This window comes from Platalea leucorodia, assembly GCF_965183815.1.
Source record: "Platalea leucorodia genome assembly, chromosome: 7".
Lineage (NCBI taxonomy): Eukaryota > Metazoa > Chordata > Aves > Pelecaniformes > Threskiornithidae > Platalea > Platalea leucorodia.
The window spans coordinates 18,115,619-18,132,502 of NC_138829.1; the positions used below are offsets into that span (position 1 = coordinate 18,115,619).

Genomic DNA, 16,884 nt, shown 5'->3' on the forward strand with positions numbered 1-16,884 from the left:
CCGTCTGCATCCGAGGCGAGGCGGGGCGGGGCGGGTTGGCCGGCGGCCATCTTGGGTCGCGCCCGCGCCCCTGTGTGGCGTGGTTGGCCTCGCCCAAAATGGGGGCCCGCGCTCACGGCTGCGGCCCTAGGTCGCTGCTCTTGTCCCTTATTCACCCCTCGGTTACCGCCGGCGCGGCTGTGGCTGCCGGCCCCGAGCCGCCGTCGTTTCAGCGCTAGCGCTGCTTCGTGTGGTGGTGGAGGAGAGGCCGGGTTCGGGCAGCCCGGCCGCAGCGCCGGCCTCCAGCGTGCCTGGGCGGCCAGGCCCCCGCCCCGGCCGCGGCGCTCGCCTTTTCCCGCGCTGCCTCTTGGCGCGCGTTTGTTGCAACTGCGCAGGCAGTCGAGGAGAGGAGAAACTCGAGCAGCTGAGTTTTGACAGTTGGCTGCATTAGCCAGGTGCGATGCGTTGAGGAAATACCAATGGAGGCTATTACGTTGTGGAACAGTCTCCAACAACTGACGTATATGTACTTAAGAATGTCTTACGTATTTCTATTGAATTAAAATCTTGGGAAATATGGTACTGGGAAAAAAGCCTTCAATGAAGTCAAATGATCATCTAAATTGACCAAAAAAATTCTGATTTGGTGATGTGCAGTTCACGGACGTGCACAACAGTGAATGATGTTTGGAAAGTTTGCCTGTGGAGAAGGTGTTTCAACATTTGTCTAAATTCAGTAACTTTAATGCATACTTCTTGTGCTAGTTAAAGGAGTTCGGTAACTGCATAGCGTACACGTGGAATGAAAACCTACTAAATTGTACCCCAGAGTCATGAGGAAACTACTGGTTTCTTATACTGCTGCTGGCAGCTGTTGTAACTTCTTTCGGAATTGCTTCACAAATTGAATCAACTATGAGTGAAATGGATGTAAAATCCATTTGATTTGCCAAAAGCTTGACTATTAATCTCCGTTAGTGTTGGGAATGACTGACTCATTGGCAGTCAGCACTGAGTTTTCTCCTCAAAAGTTGTAGAGAAGCAGCGGTGGCCACAACTCTCACACACCCAGCTATAGTTAAAAAGAAGGCTAAAAGAGAATTTGAAGAGGGATGTCAAATAAGAAATGAAAGACGGTAAAGCAATGACATGTTTTGTTTGCGTGTAAATAAATACATACACGTAAGATTTTTCTGCCATTTTTCCTGGGGAATGTAGTAGGTGCTTGCGAGGCAGTATATAAAAGCTGCTGCAGAATTAAATTTATGATGGCTTATCCTCCTACATTTGGTGTTTCAGTGAAAAATGCATTTTGGATATATATTCAGGACAGCTGATGACTAAATGCACGGTGCTGCAGATGTCATTGGAGAAAAAGAGACTGTTGAGACCCCACAAAAGTAAAAAATAAGTTCCCTGGCATAGAGCAACTTCACCTTAAGCCATGCTGCCTTTTTTTTTTTTTTTTTTTTTTTGCTTTGATGCTCATTCAACTAAAGACTCTAAAGTGTCCAAGTGGCTCCTTGGCCACTGTGAGGACACTAGATGGTGCTCAACACCACAAGCAAAGCCAACCTTCTGCAGGCCAGGTGAAACCCCGACTCCCAGTTCAGAAGTATTGCACTTGACTTCAGTTGAATGAGGATTTAATCATCTTTCATGAGGTTTAAAAAAACTGCTAGTGTAGTTCTGATGAAGGATGTAGGTATGAGTAACTACATACAGCTAATTATCCCTGGGACACTGCTTTCGACTAAATACCTTTCTTTCCCTTTTTACAGGTGGTGAGGTCCCAATTGACCTAGAAGTGAATATAGCTCCTGAATAGCTGACAAACCTTCTACTCAAGTATGGCTTTATTGCATTTTCTTATATTGGGGTTAGAACTAGTGATGGGAAATGGAATAGCTACTGCATAGAGCCTATTTCCTTTAAAATGCCAACCTAAATGTCAAAGAGAAGGGTTTCAGTCAGAATTAATATGTGACCGTGTGAATATATGGCTTACCAGTGGATACATGTGCTAAGTGTAAAGCCTGAAGTTGCACTCTAAGATTCTGAAGAAAAAGGAGTGAAATGTGGGGCTTATTCCTACTTAACAAGTCTATCCTCTGAAGGGTTGCAGTTGGAAAGGAACGATGGTTTAGGATTTAACCTGCTTGGTTTATGGGTCTTTTCTTCTGTGTTAATCATAGGCCTGAAATTATGGTTATGAAGAGAAAGATCTAAAAAATTTGTGGAGTTGTTATAGCAAACAAAAACTGCCTTTGAAAGCTAATGCTTAACACCAGAGTGATTTGTAATATCTTTGGGCTAGATCTCAATTTGCATAAATTCAGTGTTATGCTTAACCTTTGGGATGGTATAGGAAGGGACACAGCAAATAGCTCAGCTAAGGGTTTGTTTGGGTTTTTGCCCCCCCCCCTTTTTTTTTTTTTTTTTTTTTAGCAGCAGCCTTTGAGGGTGGAAAAATAAAATTAGTGGAACAAGAAACCACTGTTCTCAGCTTTAGAGGAGTTTCAAGCTAAATTCCAGTCATCAGGCTGGTAACAATAAGGGGGTACAACTCATACTCTCCATATTGAAATGGGGACATATACCTGGTGAGACTCAAAAGCATAATATGCAGGCTGCAAACAGGAGGAGAAGATAGAAGTCTGTTGAATCAAAAGCAATTAATGTTTAATGTTCAGGCCTAGAATTAGAGAGTTAATAATGGGATTCTGTAATGTTAAAAAAAAACCCAAAACCCACTTTCACTTAGTTTTGACATGTGAGTTATTGTTGGGATTGTGAAACTAAGTATAGAAATACTGGGTTTATTTTGAAGGTAAAACAGAAAAGCATTGGGAGCAGTATGGGCTGGCTGTTCCATAAAGGGCAGGAGCCAAGCATGATAACACAGCTGATAGGGCAGAGCCTCAGGGCCAGCACCCAGTCCCACAGTACCTGAGCAAAGCAAGGAGGGCACACCAGATTCAGCCAAGAGTCCAGATCATCAGGCAGGCAACAAGGCAAGTCCAAGGTCACGCTGGGAAGGCAGCCCACAGATTAGGTTCAGGTCCAGGGAGGATAACTAGGGTCAGACATAACCTAGTGATTGCCAGGCAGGTCCATACCGATAAGAAAAGACTGAGGTCAAGGTGGGAAGTCCGTCTGTAAGTCTAGATCCAGATGAACATGGCTAGATACAGTCATGGCTGAGCTGGAGACCTATACACTCAGGTGTGGAGTGAAAGCCCAGGGCTCAGCTTAAATGGGGCTCCTGAGCCCATGGGTGGGGGGCAGGTGAGCTTTGTTGGGGCTGTTAAGGCCTATTAGTGCACTCAGGGTCCTGACAAAGTATATAGGATAAATGAGGGCTGACAATAGGAAACGTAAGAGTTAGTTGTAATCTTTGCGTCAAACAAAGTTTTCATAACTTAGTATTAAATGAAGGTCTTCACTAGGCTTAGATTTTGGCCAAAATAGAAAAGCAAATGTAGAAGACCTGAGATAATTACCAAACCAAAATTAATTGGGCTTCCAAATGGCAGGCAGAAGCTGAAGGACAGAATGCACCATGCATTCTTTGGGTGGATAAAGATTTAACATAGTCATAGGTAGGTTCTCATTATTGGCAAGTAACCAAGAAGTGAGAATCTAATTACAGAAATATTTCTCTCAAGAAGGCCCCTGCCTTCCACTTTGTAGGACACTGATTTTTGATTCATCAAGAACACCATGTTCCCGGATTTTTTCCTTCTTAATACTAACTCTAAGCTGAACTCTTGGCTAGAGATCTGGGATCCATATGGAGTCCATATGTGTTGGGATTCCAAGGAGAAAACTGTCATAAAGGAGGAGAACAGGGCATGAGCCCATGTGCTGGGCCTATGAAGATCATAACTAACCTTAAGCCATGAGGGTTAGACTAGTTTTAGGGTAGGGCTAAGCTTCTGAGGAGTAAGGGATGAAGCACAGAGCTCCTTGAAAATGCTTACTTGCTGGCTTATGGAGGAGGAGGACAACTGACAGAAAGGAAGACTTTCTTCAGACCCTGATAGGCTCCCATCTCTTCCTTGTACTCAAAAGGTAGGGCACAGAAGGGCAAACTGAAGAACCACTGCTTTGATTGAAGAAAGAAAACACGCATGGAAGCCCAAGCCTCACGTGGCATCTGCCCTTAGCTCCCGATGGGCAAACTCCCCTATGTGTTACAAGAAGAGTTAGTACTGTGTTTATAAAGAAATAGAGAGGGGAAAGGTTTTTCAGTGAATCTTAAGTAACACACCCGAAAAACTGAGGAGGCATATTGGGAAAAGAGAACGCCTTTAGTTTTTTTTTTTTTCTCAGAACAATGTTTATAGTGTTCGTGTGAATTTTTATCAGTGAGTGAATGAATGCCCAGTGTTTTTGCAGCTTGTAGCGATTTTGTTTATTGCATGTAGTTGCAGTGAATTTGATAGTATCCTGTTGTGGTATAATAAGTTGTTTTGATCAGTTTCTTATATTATCATTTGTTGTGAGTCAGAAACATTAGTTTCCCTCAGCTTCAATTTCATATGCTTTATTTCATGTTTTACGAATCCTTATTTTGTATTTTATAACTGTTGTTTCTTCTGAAAGTTAGGCTACGGTCTTCTGATTCCCTTTTTTTCCTTGGGTGGTTATTTTGCCTTTACTGTTGTCTTTCTTTGAACTTCTCTGTTGGAAACATCTGTTTTCTTATGGGTGGTAGCACATTCAGTATTTTGGGAGCACGTAAGACACTTTTCTATATGTTGGCATTTTTATATTTTATTTCTTCTCATTTTTAATTATGTTTGCTTGTTTGGGCTACATTGACCACATGAAGCAGAGGTATTCACTGACCTGTGTGTAATCTATGGTGATCTTTTCCTCCTTTGACTTGCTTCTTATACTTTGAATTGCTGGGACCTTAAGTTACCTTGATCTTTAATTCTCTGTTCCTGAAATTCTGCTCTAGCCTTTGTTTCTTAGCAGCAGCCACATCTGAGTTAAGCTTCAGGCAATCATGTTATCCAGGTTCTCTGAATACCATCCATACTTCGTTCCTGGTTCTAGAAATATTTACCATCTTTCCAACAAACTTTTTGATATTTACAAATGGAATAGCTATCTCATTCTCCCAAACAGCCACACTAAACATCAGCCAAAGGTAGAATTACACACCATTACCCTTTGTCAGAGTGCCTCTAAAGAACTGAGTCTTTCATGAAGAAGGGCCTTGGCATTTTAGACCAAACTTTTAGACTTCATTACAATGATGCTCCTTGTTCATTAGTTACCACTGAATATAAGCTTCGTGACTGTATCGTCTGCGGTCAAAATAATTCTGGCAGGAAGGAGATAAAATCTTTGCTTTTACCTTCCGTTTTCAGCCAATTACAAAATGGCTTCAAAATTTAGCAAGAACTGACAAAACATACTAGAAGAATACCAGCAGAGATGGTTGGTGAGTGAATATTTCTCTCCGTGGCATTTATTTAAACAGAGGACAAATACAATTTATGCAGAAGCAATGCAGGTATTGATCTCACAGCTCCAGCAATATGACCTAGCATTGTACTGATCTAGAAGGAGAGAGACCTATCCTGCAGAATTTTGGTCAAAGCAGTTTTCAGTTATAAACGGCATTTCAGCAAAAGCATTATTCATGACAGTTTATTGATTTTAACTAAATGTCCACAAATAATATACAACAAAAAAATCACATCCAAAGCTGCCATTAAACATCTGAGAAATCTGCTTTTCCATGATTTCAGCTAAAGTCTGCTCATACTGCCAGAAAGGAACAGTTATTGAATTTCCATGCCGAGTTCACTGCTGCCAACACATTTGTTCATGTAAACAAGTTAACTGAAAAGTCACCCATGTTAAAAAGAAAAACATTCACAAGCAGGGGTCTGCAGACCGAACATGCTGGCTTCAGTCAGCTGGCCTGAAAGAGTTACTTTTCAACCATCAGCAGAAAAAAAATAGTTTTTGAAAAAAAAAAGTCATCTCTGAAGGTCACTCATTAGAGATACAGACTGTCCCTCCGTCTTCCCTCTGCATACATGTTCCAAGAGAAACATCTGACCACATGAGGGAGTGACAGCTCCGTCCTCATTAGAGGAGGTTGCGATGAGACTCTTGCTTTTTAAAAAAAAAAATTCACTAATTTTCTTTCCTTCTGTGGTGCCTTTGTGAAGCAAGTCAGTAATACCATAGAATGACTTTAAAGAGATTTAGTTATTGTCTCTTCTGAGATTCCCAGTTCCCAGGCTGTCCCTATCTTGTTTAGACTGTGAACTGTGTGCAGCAGGGAATTATCTATATTTAGACTTTCCTGAAGCATAACTTTCTTTTACTGAACAAACACTGAAAGAACACAGTTCAGATTAGGTCTTTTCCCACATTCAAAGGATCCCAGCTTTTTTGCATAGATCAAGATGGAAGTTTAAGCATGGCAGAGAGGATATTGTTTGAGATTTGCTGAATCTAAGCTTTCATTTAAAAAAAAAGTGTTTGTGTACATGTGTGTTTGTCTTCTTTTAGGAATACCTTCCCTGTGTCCTGTTAGAGCTTAGGAATTAGCACATAGTTACCAACTTCTAAAATGTACTTCAAGACACATAAGTGTAAGAAAGATATCCATGTAATGTGAGGGTTGATAGGTTCTTAGTCACAGAATTGTTTGCATACATTATGAAAAAACAGAACTCTTACTTTCCTGTGGAAGTATCAATATCTTCCTTTTTCTATCACTTAAATTAATTCTCTTGTTAAAAGCTTTATTATTTCTCATTTTCTAGAATACTTCGATCACCTAGTATTTGGCCACTTCACAACATTTTATTACTTTAAGATTTTGCATGCTGGTTTGTCTCCCGGCCATAATCTTATGTGGTTTTATTTTCAGAAGAGTTCTGCATATTCTTTGCTTATTCTTGAACCCCACAATTTAGGTTTTGCATGTAAATAATGGAAAGGATTATGTTGGGCACTTGAGAGTGACTGGTGCCTCAAAATGTCACACAGTCAGTCCCATTTATTGATGGTATTTATTTAGTCTAACCAAAACTGCTTATGCTCTTCTAGTAATAAACTCCACATTTCAGTTGCCTGTTGAGCTGCATGCCTGATACAGCAGGTATCTCTTGCAGTTCTCCCGTTGTTTGTCTCTTCAGTATTCCTTCAGAGTCCCTACAGAAAGAAAATCTAAGCCTGGATGAATAACAGACTTGTCCAAGGCAATGGAAAGTCATTGTCAGAGGTAGGCTGAATGACAAAAGTACCTGATGGTTAATCCTAGTGTCGGACCTGGAGAGCACCTACTCGTAAGTGCACACTGAGAGCTGTCAGCTCAACTGAAAGGCCAGCATCTGGGCGGGGGGTGTTCATATAAATTTCATCAGTTGGAAGTAAATCTTCATCCTTTTCTGTATGGAAGGTTCCTGTTGTTACAGACTTCAGTGGAAGATAAAAGCCAGTTCACTGTAGTTGTGAAGCTTTTAAGTACTCACCTAGCCCTTTACCTGAATTTGACTTTTTCTGAAGCCCATGCTAGAGGCTTGTACCAGAAATCAGCACAGAGACCCAGAATGACTCAGGCATTTGAATGGAGATGTTAAACAGTTGATGGTTTCTCTCAAAGGCAGAATTTCATTAATTTATTAGTAAGGGAGTATTTGCATTTCATTTAACAAAAGCATATTAAGCAGTATTTGCAAATCTTTAAATCAAAAGGTATTACATGTTTGTTCCTTACTGTGCAGAGTTTGTAAGCCGCTGCTCTTATCATACCTATATGAAAAGAAATTTCAGGCAGTAATGCCTGCATCTTGCTCTGTGATAAAGTTCCAGGTGAATATTTAAATGTCTCCATCTTAGCACACTTATTACCACATTTTTTAGCATTCTTACAGAGGTGATATGTCCACTTTTCCACAGAAATGTATGTTCTGTTTGCCTTTCACCAGCAGAATGTAAACATAATCATGACAATATGAAGGTACTTACAAGGTAAAGAAATATGCTGGTATGAGACTATAACAAGTTTAAGTGCATCCAAACCAACATACCTTCTCCACATGAAAAAGTATCTAGCCTCAATCAATGTCTCAGTGAATGTATGTTTCTACTCTGCTTTGTGTAATAGGACTTAGAGTACCTCCCTTGCAAAATGATGTCCCTACATAGTGCAGAGCTTGTTTGCAATACATTCATAGTGTTCTGGGTAACTGTCACCAGCTGAAATGTTCCACCAGCAAATTCAGTGTATTAATGATGTTGTTGCAATGGATTGTGATACAAACTAAAACCTATCGTAATTTGGGAGTTGAAGCAGAGGTTACAATTTCAAGTTTTTTCATCTTCTATTCTGTCAGTTACCTTTTTTTCACTAGCCAGACAGTGTAATTGTCAGGTTGTTGCATGTTTTCAGAGTGCTACTGATAAGTGCTCTGGCAAAACAGCCTCCCAAGCAGTGGATAATCTTTAGCTTGATAATCACCGTAGAGGTGGAGGGTGAAAGTATAATCAGGCAGCCTGATATTTTTCTGTAGTGGCTTCACACAGTGAAAATGCTTAAGACTTCATCAGCCAGCACTGGGCTGGTGGGTGAGAACAGCCACACTACCTTGGGAGGATCAGAAGGGACAGCAGAACATAAGGTATAGGTGCCACTTCTCTGGAAATCTGAACAAATGTGACTCCCAAAGCACCAACGTAAACCAGCAACATGAGAGTTTTGTCACTGTAGGAAAGTCCGTGACACCTGGAAGCTCTCCTTTCCCCAGCTGTGTGGAGAACAACGGAGTGATGGTAAACCAGTCCTTTGGGGCTATTGTCATTGATAGCAAGTGGAGATCATTAACAAAGAAGAATTCAGCTTTGAATTCTCTCAAAATTGAGTAGGTGAGATCCTTTGACAAGACCCACATGCCTGTTATATCTCATTCTTCCCCACCCCGCTGCAGGCCTCATCGTCTTCAGAAGAGGTCCTACAAACTGGTCAGTCCCTCTGGCAGCTTCTTGCTTTATTGTGGAGTAGCCAAATTTCACCTGAAGCCACTATCAATTTTACCATCAAGACATCTGGGCTAACTTCTCTGGCTTATGAAACCACTTTCTAGAGAGAACTCTTTAGTCCATGTAGCTGTAAAATGACTCCAGCCTATCTGAGAGATTTAAAAAAATGGTGGAGGTATGATAACAAGGATGGAGGTTTCTGAGGAAGATTTACTGTGCGTTAGAAATGTTGCTGTGCTTTGCGCTTTGTATGTGAAAATAAGGGAGAGCATTTTAGTGAAGGCTGGGGAACAGAGCCAGGACAGACTTGCAAGTTATTTTGACTTTTTTGACAGACAAGATGCCTGCCTGTACTAAAATTTCCTGTTCATCAGGGATACAGGGTTGCAGAGCAGGATTGTGGGGCAGGAAGCTATGTTACCCAGTGAACAAGGATAATTTAAATAAGGCCCATGACATAAAAGGCGTATGGATTTATGAATTTATGTTATTAGGGTTATTATGCTATTAGGGAGAATTGTGCCCAGCTATTTTCAAGAGTGCATCTTTCAAACAATACAAACCCGTTATTGATCTGACAATACCAAAAGACAGGACAAGGCAGGCTTTAGCTAGAACATCGAATGTGAACATAAAGCAGCTGTGTTCTTTGGAGAGCTTGTCTGCCTCGGCACCATGTCTGGTACCGTTTGCCACAAGGCCTCTTCCTTGCCTACTGGTTGAAACACTTTTATGACAGCTCCTTGGCAGGTCCTGAGGCCGCCTCTGTCTAAATGGTGGCATGAGTGCTTTCCTCTCTTTTAGGGTGTTTCTCTCCCTCTCTGTTTTCTCCTGTCAGGCCTCCATGTTGAACAAGAATCCCACCTCATAGGCTTGATACAAATGGTGCAGAAATAACTGCCACACAAAGTGCTTAGGGTTAAAGAAGGGCATTTTTCCAACCTGCCCCCCATCTGATTTGTTTAGATTGTTTTCCCAAATAAATAAATAAACAAAAGAGGGAGCGTGTATGTACCTGAATTTGTTGCACAACTTCAAAAAAATTACATAGAAGGATGTCTCTTTAAGACATTGAACTCCTATATGTGTCGGGACAGTTGGCAGTCAGGTAATGGAAATTTGTGTCTTGATGGAGGGAAAAGGTGCAATGTGAGCTCACCCCTTATCAGACAGTGGGAATCTTCATAGGCACGGGTTATTACAAACTTTCTATCCATGCGAAAAGCTTTCTTCACAGGTCACACCAGAAAACTGAGGCACAAGGCAAACAGGCTTCATCAGTTCAGCCACTAACAGTCCTTTTTTTCCCTTTTTTTTTTTTTTTTGTTTCCCCAGGAAGCTCTGAGAAAAGGGAAGATCCCAGAGGGCAGCATAGGAATTGTATGTTCAACTCTAAAGGCTGGTCTTGTATGTGAGCTGTATTAACATGAGGCACAGAAGTGGCCTGTGCAGAGATGCACAGAATCACTAAGAATATTTGCAGTGATCCTGTCTGGAGAAGTGTCCATTGAGCTGTCACAAAAATGATTGGGAAGCATTACCTGTCCAGGCAGCTCCATAATGACGCTATGGCATTGTAATGTGTCCCACTTTCTGATGTTCTCGTTGCCTAGGTTTTATTTACAGACTGTCAGGCACTGAGTATGTGAGATAGTAAGTTTAATAGCACAGTGGTACAACAAACAAGTATTAACGGAATTTGTCATTCATACAACTGCAAGTGACTTACAGGATCTAGGCAATTTAAAATGTCTGAAAATTTGTGATCTTAAATGAGCTATATATCTCACTTAAAAAGCCTGAGCATCTAGTAAAAGCTCAGAGCTATAACCAAATTGTGGGCTCAGTTGATTATTCCAGCTTTTTCCCCCCCTTTTTTGCTACAGCTGATTATCTCCTGTTTTCTGTTAACTTGCTTGTCTCCTGAATTTCCAATTCTTCTCTACATGACCTTCCTCTTCCTTCAGAAGGGCTGCATGTAGTAGGAGGTAGAAATGGGATGTTACAGGACAGAGAATGTTGGTAATGTGGAGGAGATGTATGTGCATAGTTTAATCTTTGGATATGAGATAGGTATTTTAGCAAGAAGAAAAAAAGTCTCTTTTGGTCATTGAGTGTTGAGATTGGATAACATTTTGAAATGCACTCTGAGTGGCAAAAAGCGAAGGATGGGGATGACTGGTGGAGCAAGAGAGGCACTATTCCTGCTTCCAATACAGTAGTAAGTAGGAGTCAAGTCAGTGCACCACCGATTCCTAAGTATGAAAGGTTTGCAAGCGCAAAAGGAACAGCACTTAACTCACAGTAGGGCTTTCCCAGCTGCGTCTCTAGATTATCTCCCGGTAGCGTCTTTAGTTAACTTCAGGATAGCTGTGGCATGTCCTAAAGAACTCTTGGCTGTCCAGGGGAAACTCCTTTTGGTTAGGATTGGGGTTGTTTCAAAAAACATTTCTAAACCTTGCTGTTGAAGCATGAGTTTGCTCTGTGAGTGCGTCACAGGCAAAAATGAGGTCTGTCCTACAACATTCTCATATGCTGGAGATGCTATCAGATGGATTGGTTTTGGTTTTTTTCTTTAATATGGTACAGTTAGTTGGCTTCGGAATAGTGCTGGCATGGGCTCTGGAAATGCTTTTCTCTATCTATTCTTTTTGCACTTTTAAATTTACACATTATGGTACTTCTGAAAAGATGAAAACTGCTGTCCTTCCCAGACAGCGAAAAAGCCAGTGTCTCCTGATGTGACTGTGCAGAATCAGAAGATACAATGGCTTTCTGAGACTTGTGGCCTATGAACTTTTAGTGAACTCTAAGGAAGCATTTAAACACAACAGGAAAAGGGTCCTCAATCTTTGGAGGCGTAAGCTGAGAAGAAAGTGCAAGTGATGGTGTAGCACTGCAGGCTACATCAGACTTTTATCTTTCCTGTTTTCTTAGTTTTAGCAGTTTAAAAGGTTCAACTGTAGCCACAAACAACTCCTGGAAGTGGACAACCATGGGAATGAGGACGTGTGCTTTAGGTCATCTGGAACAATGTGCTCTTAACACAAGAGGCAAAGACAGATGCAAGCCAGCAAAATATGGGATAATAGTAGTAGGACTCATATATGGGGTTGTTAGTCTGGAGAAGAGGAGGCTCAGGGGAGACCTTATCGCTCTCTACAACTACCTGAAAGGAGGCTGTAACAAGGTGGGGGTCAGTCTCTGCTCCCTAGTAACAAGTGATAGGACAAGAGGAGATGGCCTCAAGCTGCGCCAGGGGAGGTTTAGATGGGATACTAGGAAAAACTTCTTCACCAAAAGTGTAGTCAGGTATTGGAACAGGCTGCCCAGGGAAGTGGTTGAGTCCCCATCCCTGGAGGTATTTAAAAGACGGGTAGATGTGGTGCTTAGGGACATGGTTTAGTGGTGGACTTGGCAGTGCTAGGTTAACAGTTGGACTTGGATGATCTTAAAGGTCTTTTCCAACCTAAATGATTCTATGATTCTATGTGGAGGTCACTTTATACGTAAGAGTTATACATCCATGTCAGTCTCATTTACATTCATCATTTTAAAACTAGTTATATTGTTTTAAAAAATAATAAATTCTAGCAATACAAAATGTATATGATTGATTTTTTTGTGAAGAGATGGCTCATTTTGCTGGAAGCATGCTCCCAGAATTGTCATAGGTCCTTAAAACTACCTGATTAAAAAAAACCAACAGCCTATAACCTGAGTAACTCTGTTAGCATGAAACTGTAGGTAGAGCAAACGTCAGTCCAGCCTAATCCTTATGCAAGTCTTAGTCCAAACCTAATGCACTGTCAGGTCACCCAAATTCTTCAGAGAACAGTCTTTCAGGACTTACTTGCAGACATAGTTTGAATCATTTTAACTATGCTGAAGCAATCAGGTAAGTAAATCTCTCCGTGTGTCTGTAATGAAAGAGTTTGCATGAGCATTATTTCCATGTAGCTTATTCCCATAATAGAAGGCAAGAGAGCTACAGCAATGTGTAGCAGTGCCGTCTGTATCCACACTTGGGATTTGACTAACAAACGTAATTCGGTTTAAAAAATCTACTCCTACTGAGATAATTATACTGGCACAGAACTTCTCCATCTTTTGCATCTTGCGTACATGTTTTTTGTGGTTTTAAATTCTTTGTTCACTGATGATATGCTTTCCTTGGCTTATGAGCTCATACAGAGTCTGCACCCAAAGTGCTGCAAGCCAAGCGAGCGAACTTGGCAGCCAGACCGTTTCTTACTTTCCTGCAGCGTGTACATTCATCAGAGCTCAGGATAGCCAAACTTTTGAGCTGTACATAAAGTAAGACATACCTTCTCATAATGGTGGTTTCCTTGCAGTTTCAAAAAAAACCCCATAGTTACCGTGTTTTTATGACTGGAACATAACAGCTTGCTGTGCTACCAGTGTAACAGGTAGCAATCTAAGCAGTGCTCCACTGGGGCGGGTGAGAGTTAGCTCAGGAATCCCTGAATGGCACTGCATTGGCCCACACAGATCTGATCATCGGCCAGGCATCATTGTTACCCTCTTTTGGAAGGTTTTTGAGCGCTTCTGGCTGAATTCCTTCTTCTGCTCTCTACAAGATCTCAGAAATAGTGATGAGTCTCAGCCAGTCCTCACTAATTCTGCTTTTCTTTATAAAATCAAAATAGTACAGTCTAAACTGCATAGGTTGTTAGGCAAGTAAGGGAGTAGTCACATGGGCGAACACCATGCTTTCACTCTCCTCTGCTGCTGCTGTAAAATGGGATTGCTACCAAAAGGGGCAGCTTGGTGCTTTCTCTACCTGGCCTCCTTCCAGCCTCTTCACTGCCTTCTGCCACTATAAACAGGTAGGAAGAAGGATGGTGATCCAGACTGGGGAATTGGTTTGGCTTAAGACTAAAATACTGTTGTTAACTTTCTGAGTTTGTTTTAGTCCAGCTCAGTTCTAGCTCCCTGATCCCGTTCACGCACAGCCACATGAGCACTTGGGCTGTTGTAAAGGAGGGCACGGCAGAAGGTGAGAGCAAGTGGCAGTTTTTGGAGGGACTGCTTTTCTAAACAGCAACGCCTGATTTAGTTGACTGTAAAATGACCGTTTGATTTCCAGCTAGTGAGGCCAGTCCTCCTGTGCAGTCTCTATGGGCAACGGGTCATTCAGAGAAACAGAGTTGGGCTGAATCAGCCACTAGAGGGGCCTCCCTCCCATGAGCCGCTACAGGAACCCTACAGCTGCTGGCTGAAGTGTGTCCCTTGCCTAGAGTTAGTCTTTGTGATTTTGAACACAGAAGTCAGAAATGAGCTTTCATCCCCGAGTACTAACTTTCACTGGTTTATCGTTTGAAAGCTGCTGTTTCAGAGTACCTTCGGAAAAGTTTCCAGACAACAGCTGAGATTATAATATGTTTTGCCAGAAGTTAGGCAAAAAACAACCATAAACTGGAGAAGCTCGGCTTTACTCACACACATCCTCCAGGGAACCACTGTGAAAAGAAGTCATATCTGGCCTTTTTATGAATCTTGCAGTAATGAATCGTTTGTAGATGTAGCAGAGACCTGAGGAAATGGTTGCCCGTCATGCTTCTCATGCATTTCTCTCTAGCAGCCTCACCGGTAATGACCAGTCCCAGATGCTGTGCAGCACCAGGACTCTTCTTTGAGCCTCTCAAAGCCAAGAAGAAGCTGCGGTGCAGCACATGCAGGGGTTTTTCGTGCTCCCTCCCTCCTACAGCCTCATTCCAGCAGTGGTGTCTTCGCATGTGATCTGACTTGATGGTTTGACCGACTGGAAAAAGGGGAAGCCTGTCCTGATATGTAAGGCTCAGCCCTTCCTCCTGCCCATCTGCAGCAGAGTAACATCTGTCCTGTAATAATAAAAAATAAAATGTAAAAAGCTTAAACTACAGGCAGTGAATATCACTTTACCTTCTTTTTTCCACTCCTTGCAAAAGATCCTATCATGACTTTTGCCAGGTGCTGATAAAGTTGCTCTTTATCATACATTGAGAAAATATACTTCGATAACTAATGAAGTGAATGGAAATGCCTCATCTTATTCCAAAATGAACTCCCATGGAATTTCACTAGCTTGTGCCACATTGCAAGCGTCCAGCCTCATCTGAGCCCCTGTATTTGTTGAAAGGGTTAGAAGGCAAGGCGTGAGAGGTTCCAGCTGAACAAGGGAAACCTGCTTTGACCTGTAGCTGAAGCTAAGATGAAGAGGCAGATAGTTCTGATTGCCAGAGGGCTCAAGATTTTAATCAACCCTCACCCTTTTAATTAGCATGAAGCAGCTCATGAGTTGCAGCTTACAGCATTGGGCCGCAGAAAGTCACAGGAATAGTCAACTTGCTCCAGATCAGGAATCGGGTAAACATTACCCTCGGGCTCCATGTGGTCACAGGTTTGGCATTGCCTGAACTGGCTCTGCAATGTAAACAGAGGATTGTAATTTATTTAGCAACATTGTGCAGCAAAATGCAGTACAGCGGTGCACAAGATGAAGTATATTTCCTACATCTGAAATTATTCAAGGGTTAAGATTCAAAAAAAGGCAGTTTAAAATGAAGGTATTTACCAGCTTTTTCCTTCCTAAGACCAAATCTGGTCTCTGATACACGTCATTCAGGCTTGTCTATATTGGAGCAAAGCAAATTCTTCCTTTGTAGCTCCTGTGCTTCATTTCCACAGCAGCCAAGAATGCTCAACACCTCTGAAAACCTGCTCTCCCGTATCTGGAAAGAAGTTCATAAATCTTTCTATTTCTGCAGACTGTGTTTTAGATTGGTCTGAGACGGTGACATTCCTTAAAGAAAAAACATTCAGAAAGAAATCATTTAGGAAGATGGCTTCAATAATGTCATGTTTCAATACGTTCATATTCCATTCTGATACAAATATGAATTTTGAGCTTCATATACTGATGCAAATTTTAATAAAGTCTAAAATAAGTCCAGTGAAATGATAGCGGAAATAATGCACCGATATTAGCAAAATGAAACACTTCAAAACAGCAAACCCAAATCCATTTGTTCAGGATTATTACTTAATTTTGATAATGTTTGATAAAGTCTTGTATTTGGACCTTTTTGAGTTACAAATTTTCCTTAAGTTACTACGCTTCCCTGAAGTGTTTAAATATCAGTGAAACATTCTGCAGCAGGAATCATGCTGTCAAAGTACATTTGCTAATTCTAATTACATTAATTAATGAACTGTACAAAACCATGTGAATATGATTAAGATAAAAAGTGCTCTGAAAAATAAAGGTTATAACATATCAATGGCAAACAATTTAAGATGAAGGAGAGAAATAAACATATTTATTCCTCAAAGCCACCACAAATGGAGAAAAAGTACTATTCCGTAGATTTTCAAAAAACATTGGTATGAGCTGTTTGCAGGTGATTCCACTCCCTGCCTACTTTCTAATGTACTCTTGGTTTAGGATGGCTTCACTGTTCATGTAAATAACAACAGGAATGTAAAATGGTCTCTACCTACTCCCTAGGTCAATGACCCCTTTTGTATTTCTTAAGGCCTTCCTGGCTTTCCCCCTTCTTTCCTTTCAATGGGTGCTTCTGCCACTTTCCCAATACTCTGCTGAAGTTATTAAACCGCATTTGTTGTGGCACCGTGAGTCAGCAGAACTCGCTGAGCAGTTGCAACTGTACAGGGCTCCAAGCCCGGTTCACAGAAAGCACCGTCATCGGAGCATCATCTGCATCTCCGTTCAGGATTGCAGGTACTGCCAGCCACTCTGTGAAAGACATAATTATTATAAAAGCGATGCTTTTTTTTATATTTGCAAAGAGACAGAGAAAAGTGTTCAGGCTGGATGATACTCATTTCAGCTGCAGAGGAGAAACAAAGATGGGAAAATTATAC

The 16,884-nt window shown here is 41.4% G+C and overlaps 2 long non-coding RNA genes across 3 annotated transcripts; one reads left to right on the plus strand and one right to left on the minus strand.

The window, feature by feature from the left end:
- The first annotated feature begins 43 nt into the window (after nt 1-43).
- On the plus strand, nt 44-14,664 carry LOC309592939. 2 transcript variants are annotated; one of them, XR_014228704.1, is made up of 4 exons: nt 44-434; nt 1,761-1,827; nt 10,333-10,377; nt 14,600-14,664. It is a non-coding gene; the product is annotated as an uncharacterized lncRNA (long non-coding RNA). The 2 variants fall into 2 exon arrangements; XR_014228705.1 differs by lacking the exon at nt 14,600-14,664 and having other exon boundaries at nt 10,333-10,425.
- Nucleotides 14,665-14,748: 84 nt separating this feature from the next.
- LOC309592940 lies at nt 14,749-16,768 on the minus strand. Its single transcript, XR_014228706.1, has 4 exons — nt 16,497-16,768; nt 15,575-15,802; nt 15,269-15,423; nt 14,749-14,861 (listed from the first exon to the last, which is right to left on the minus strand). It is a non-coding gene; the product is annotated as an uncharacterized lncRNA (long non-coding RNA).
- Nucleotides 16,769-16,884: the final 116 nt, after the last annotated feature.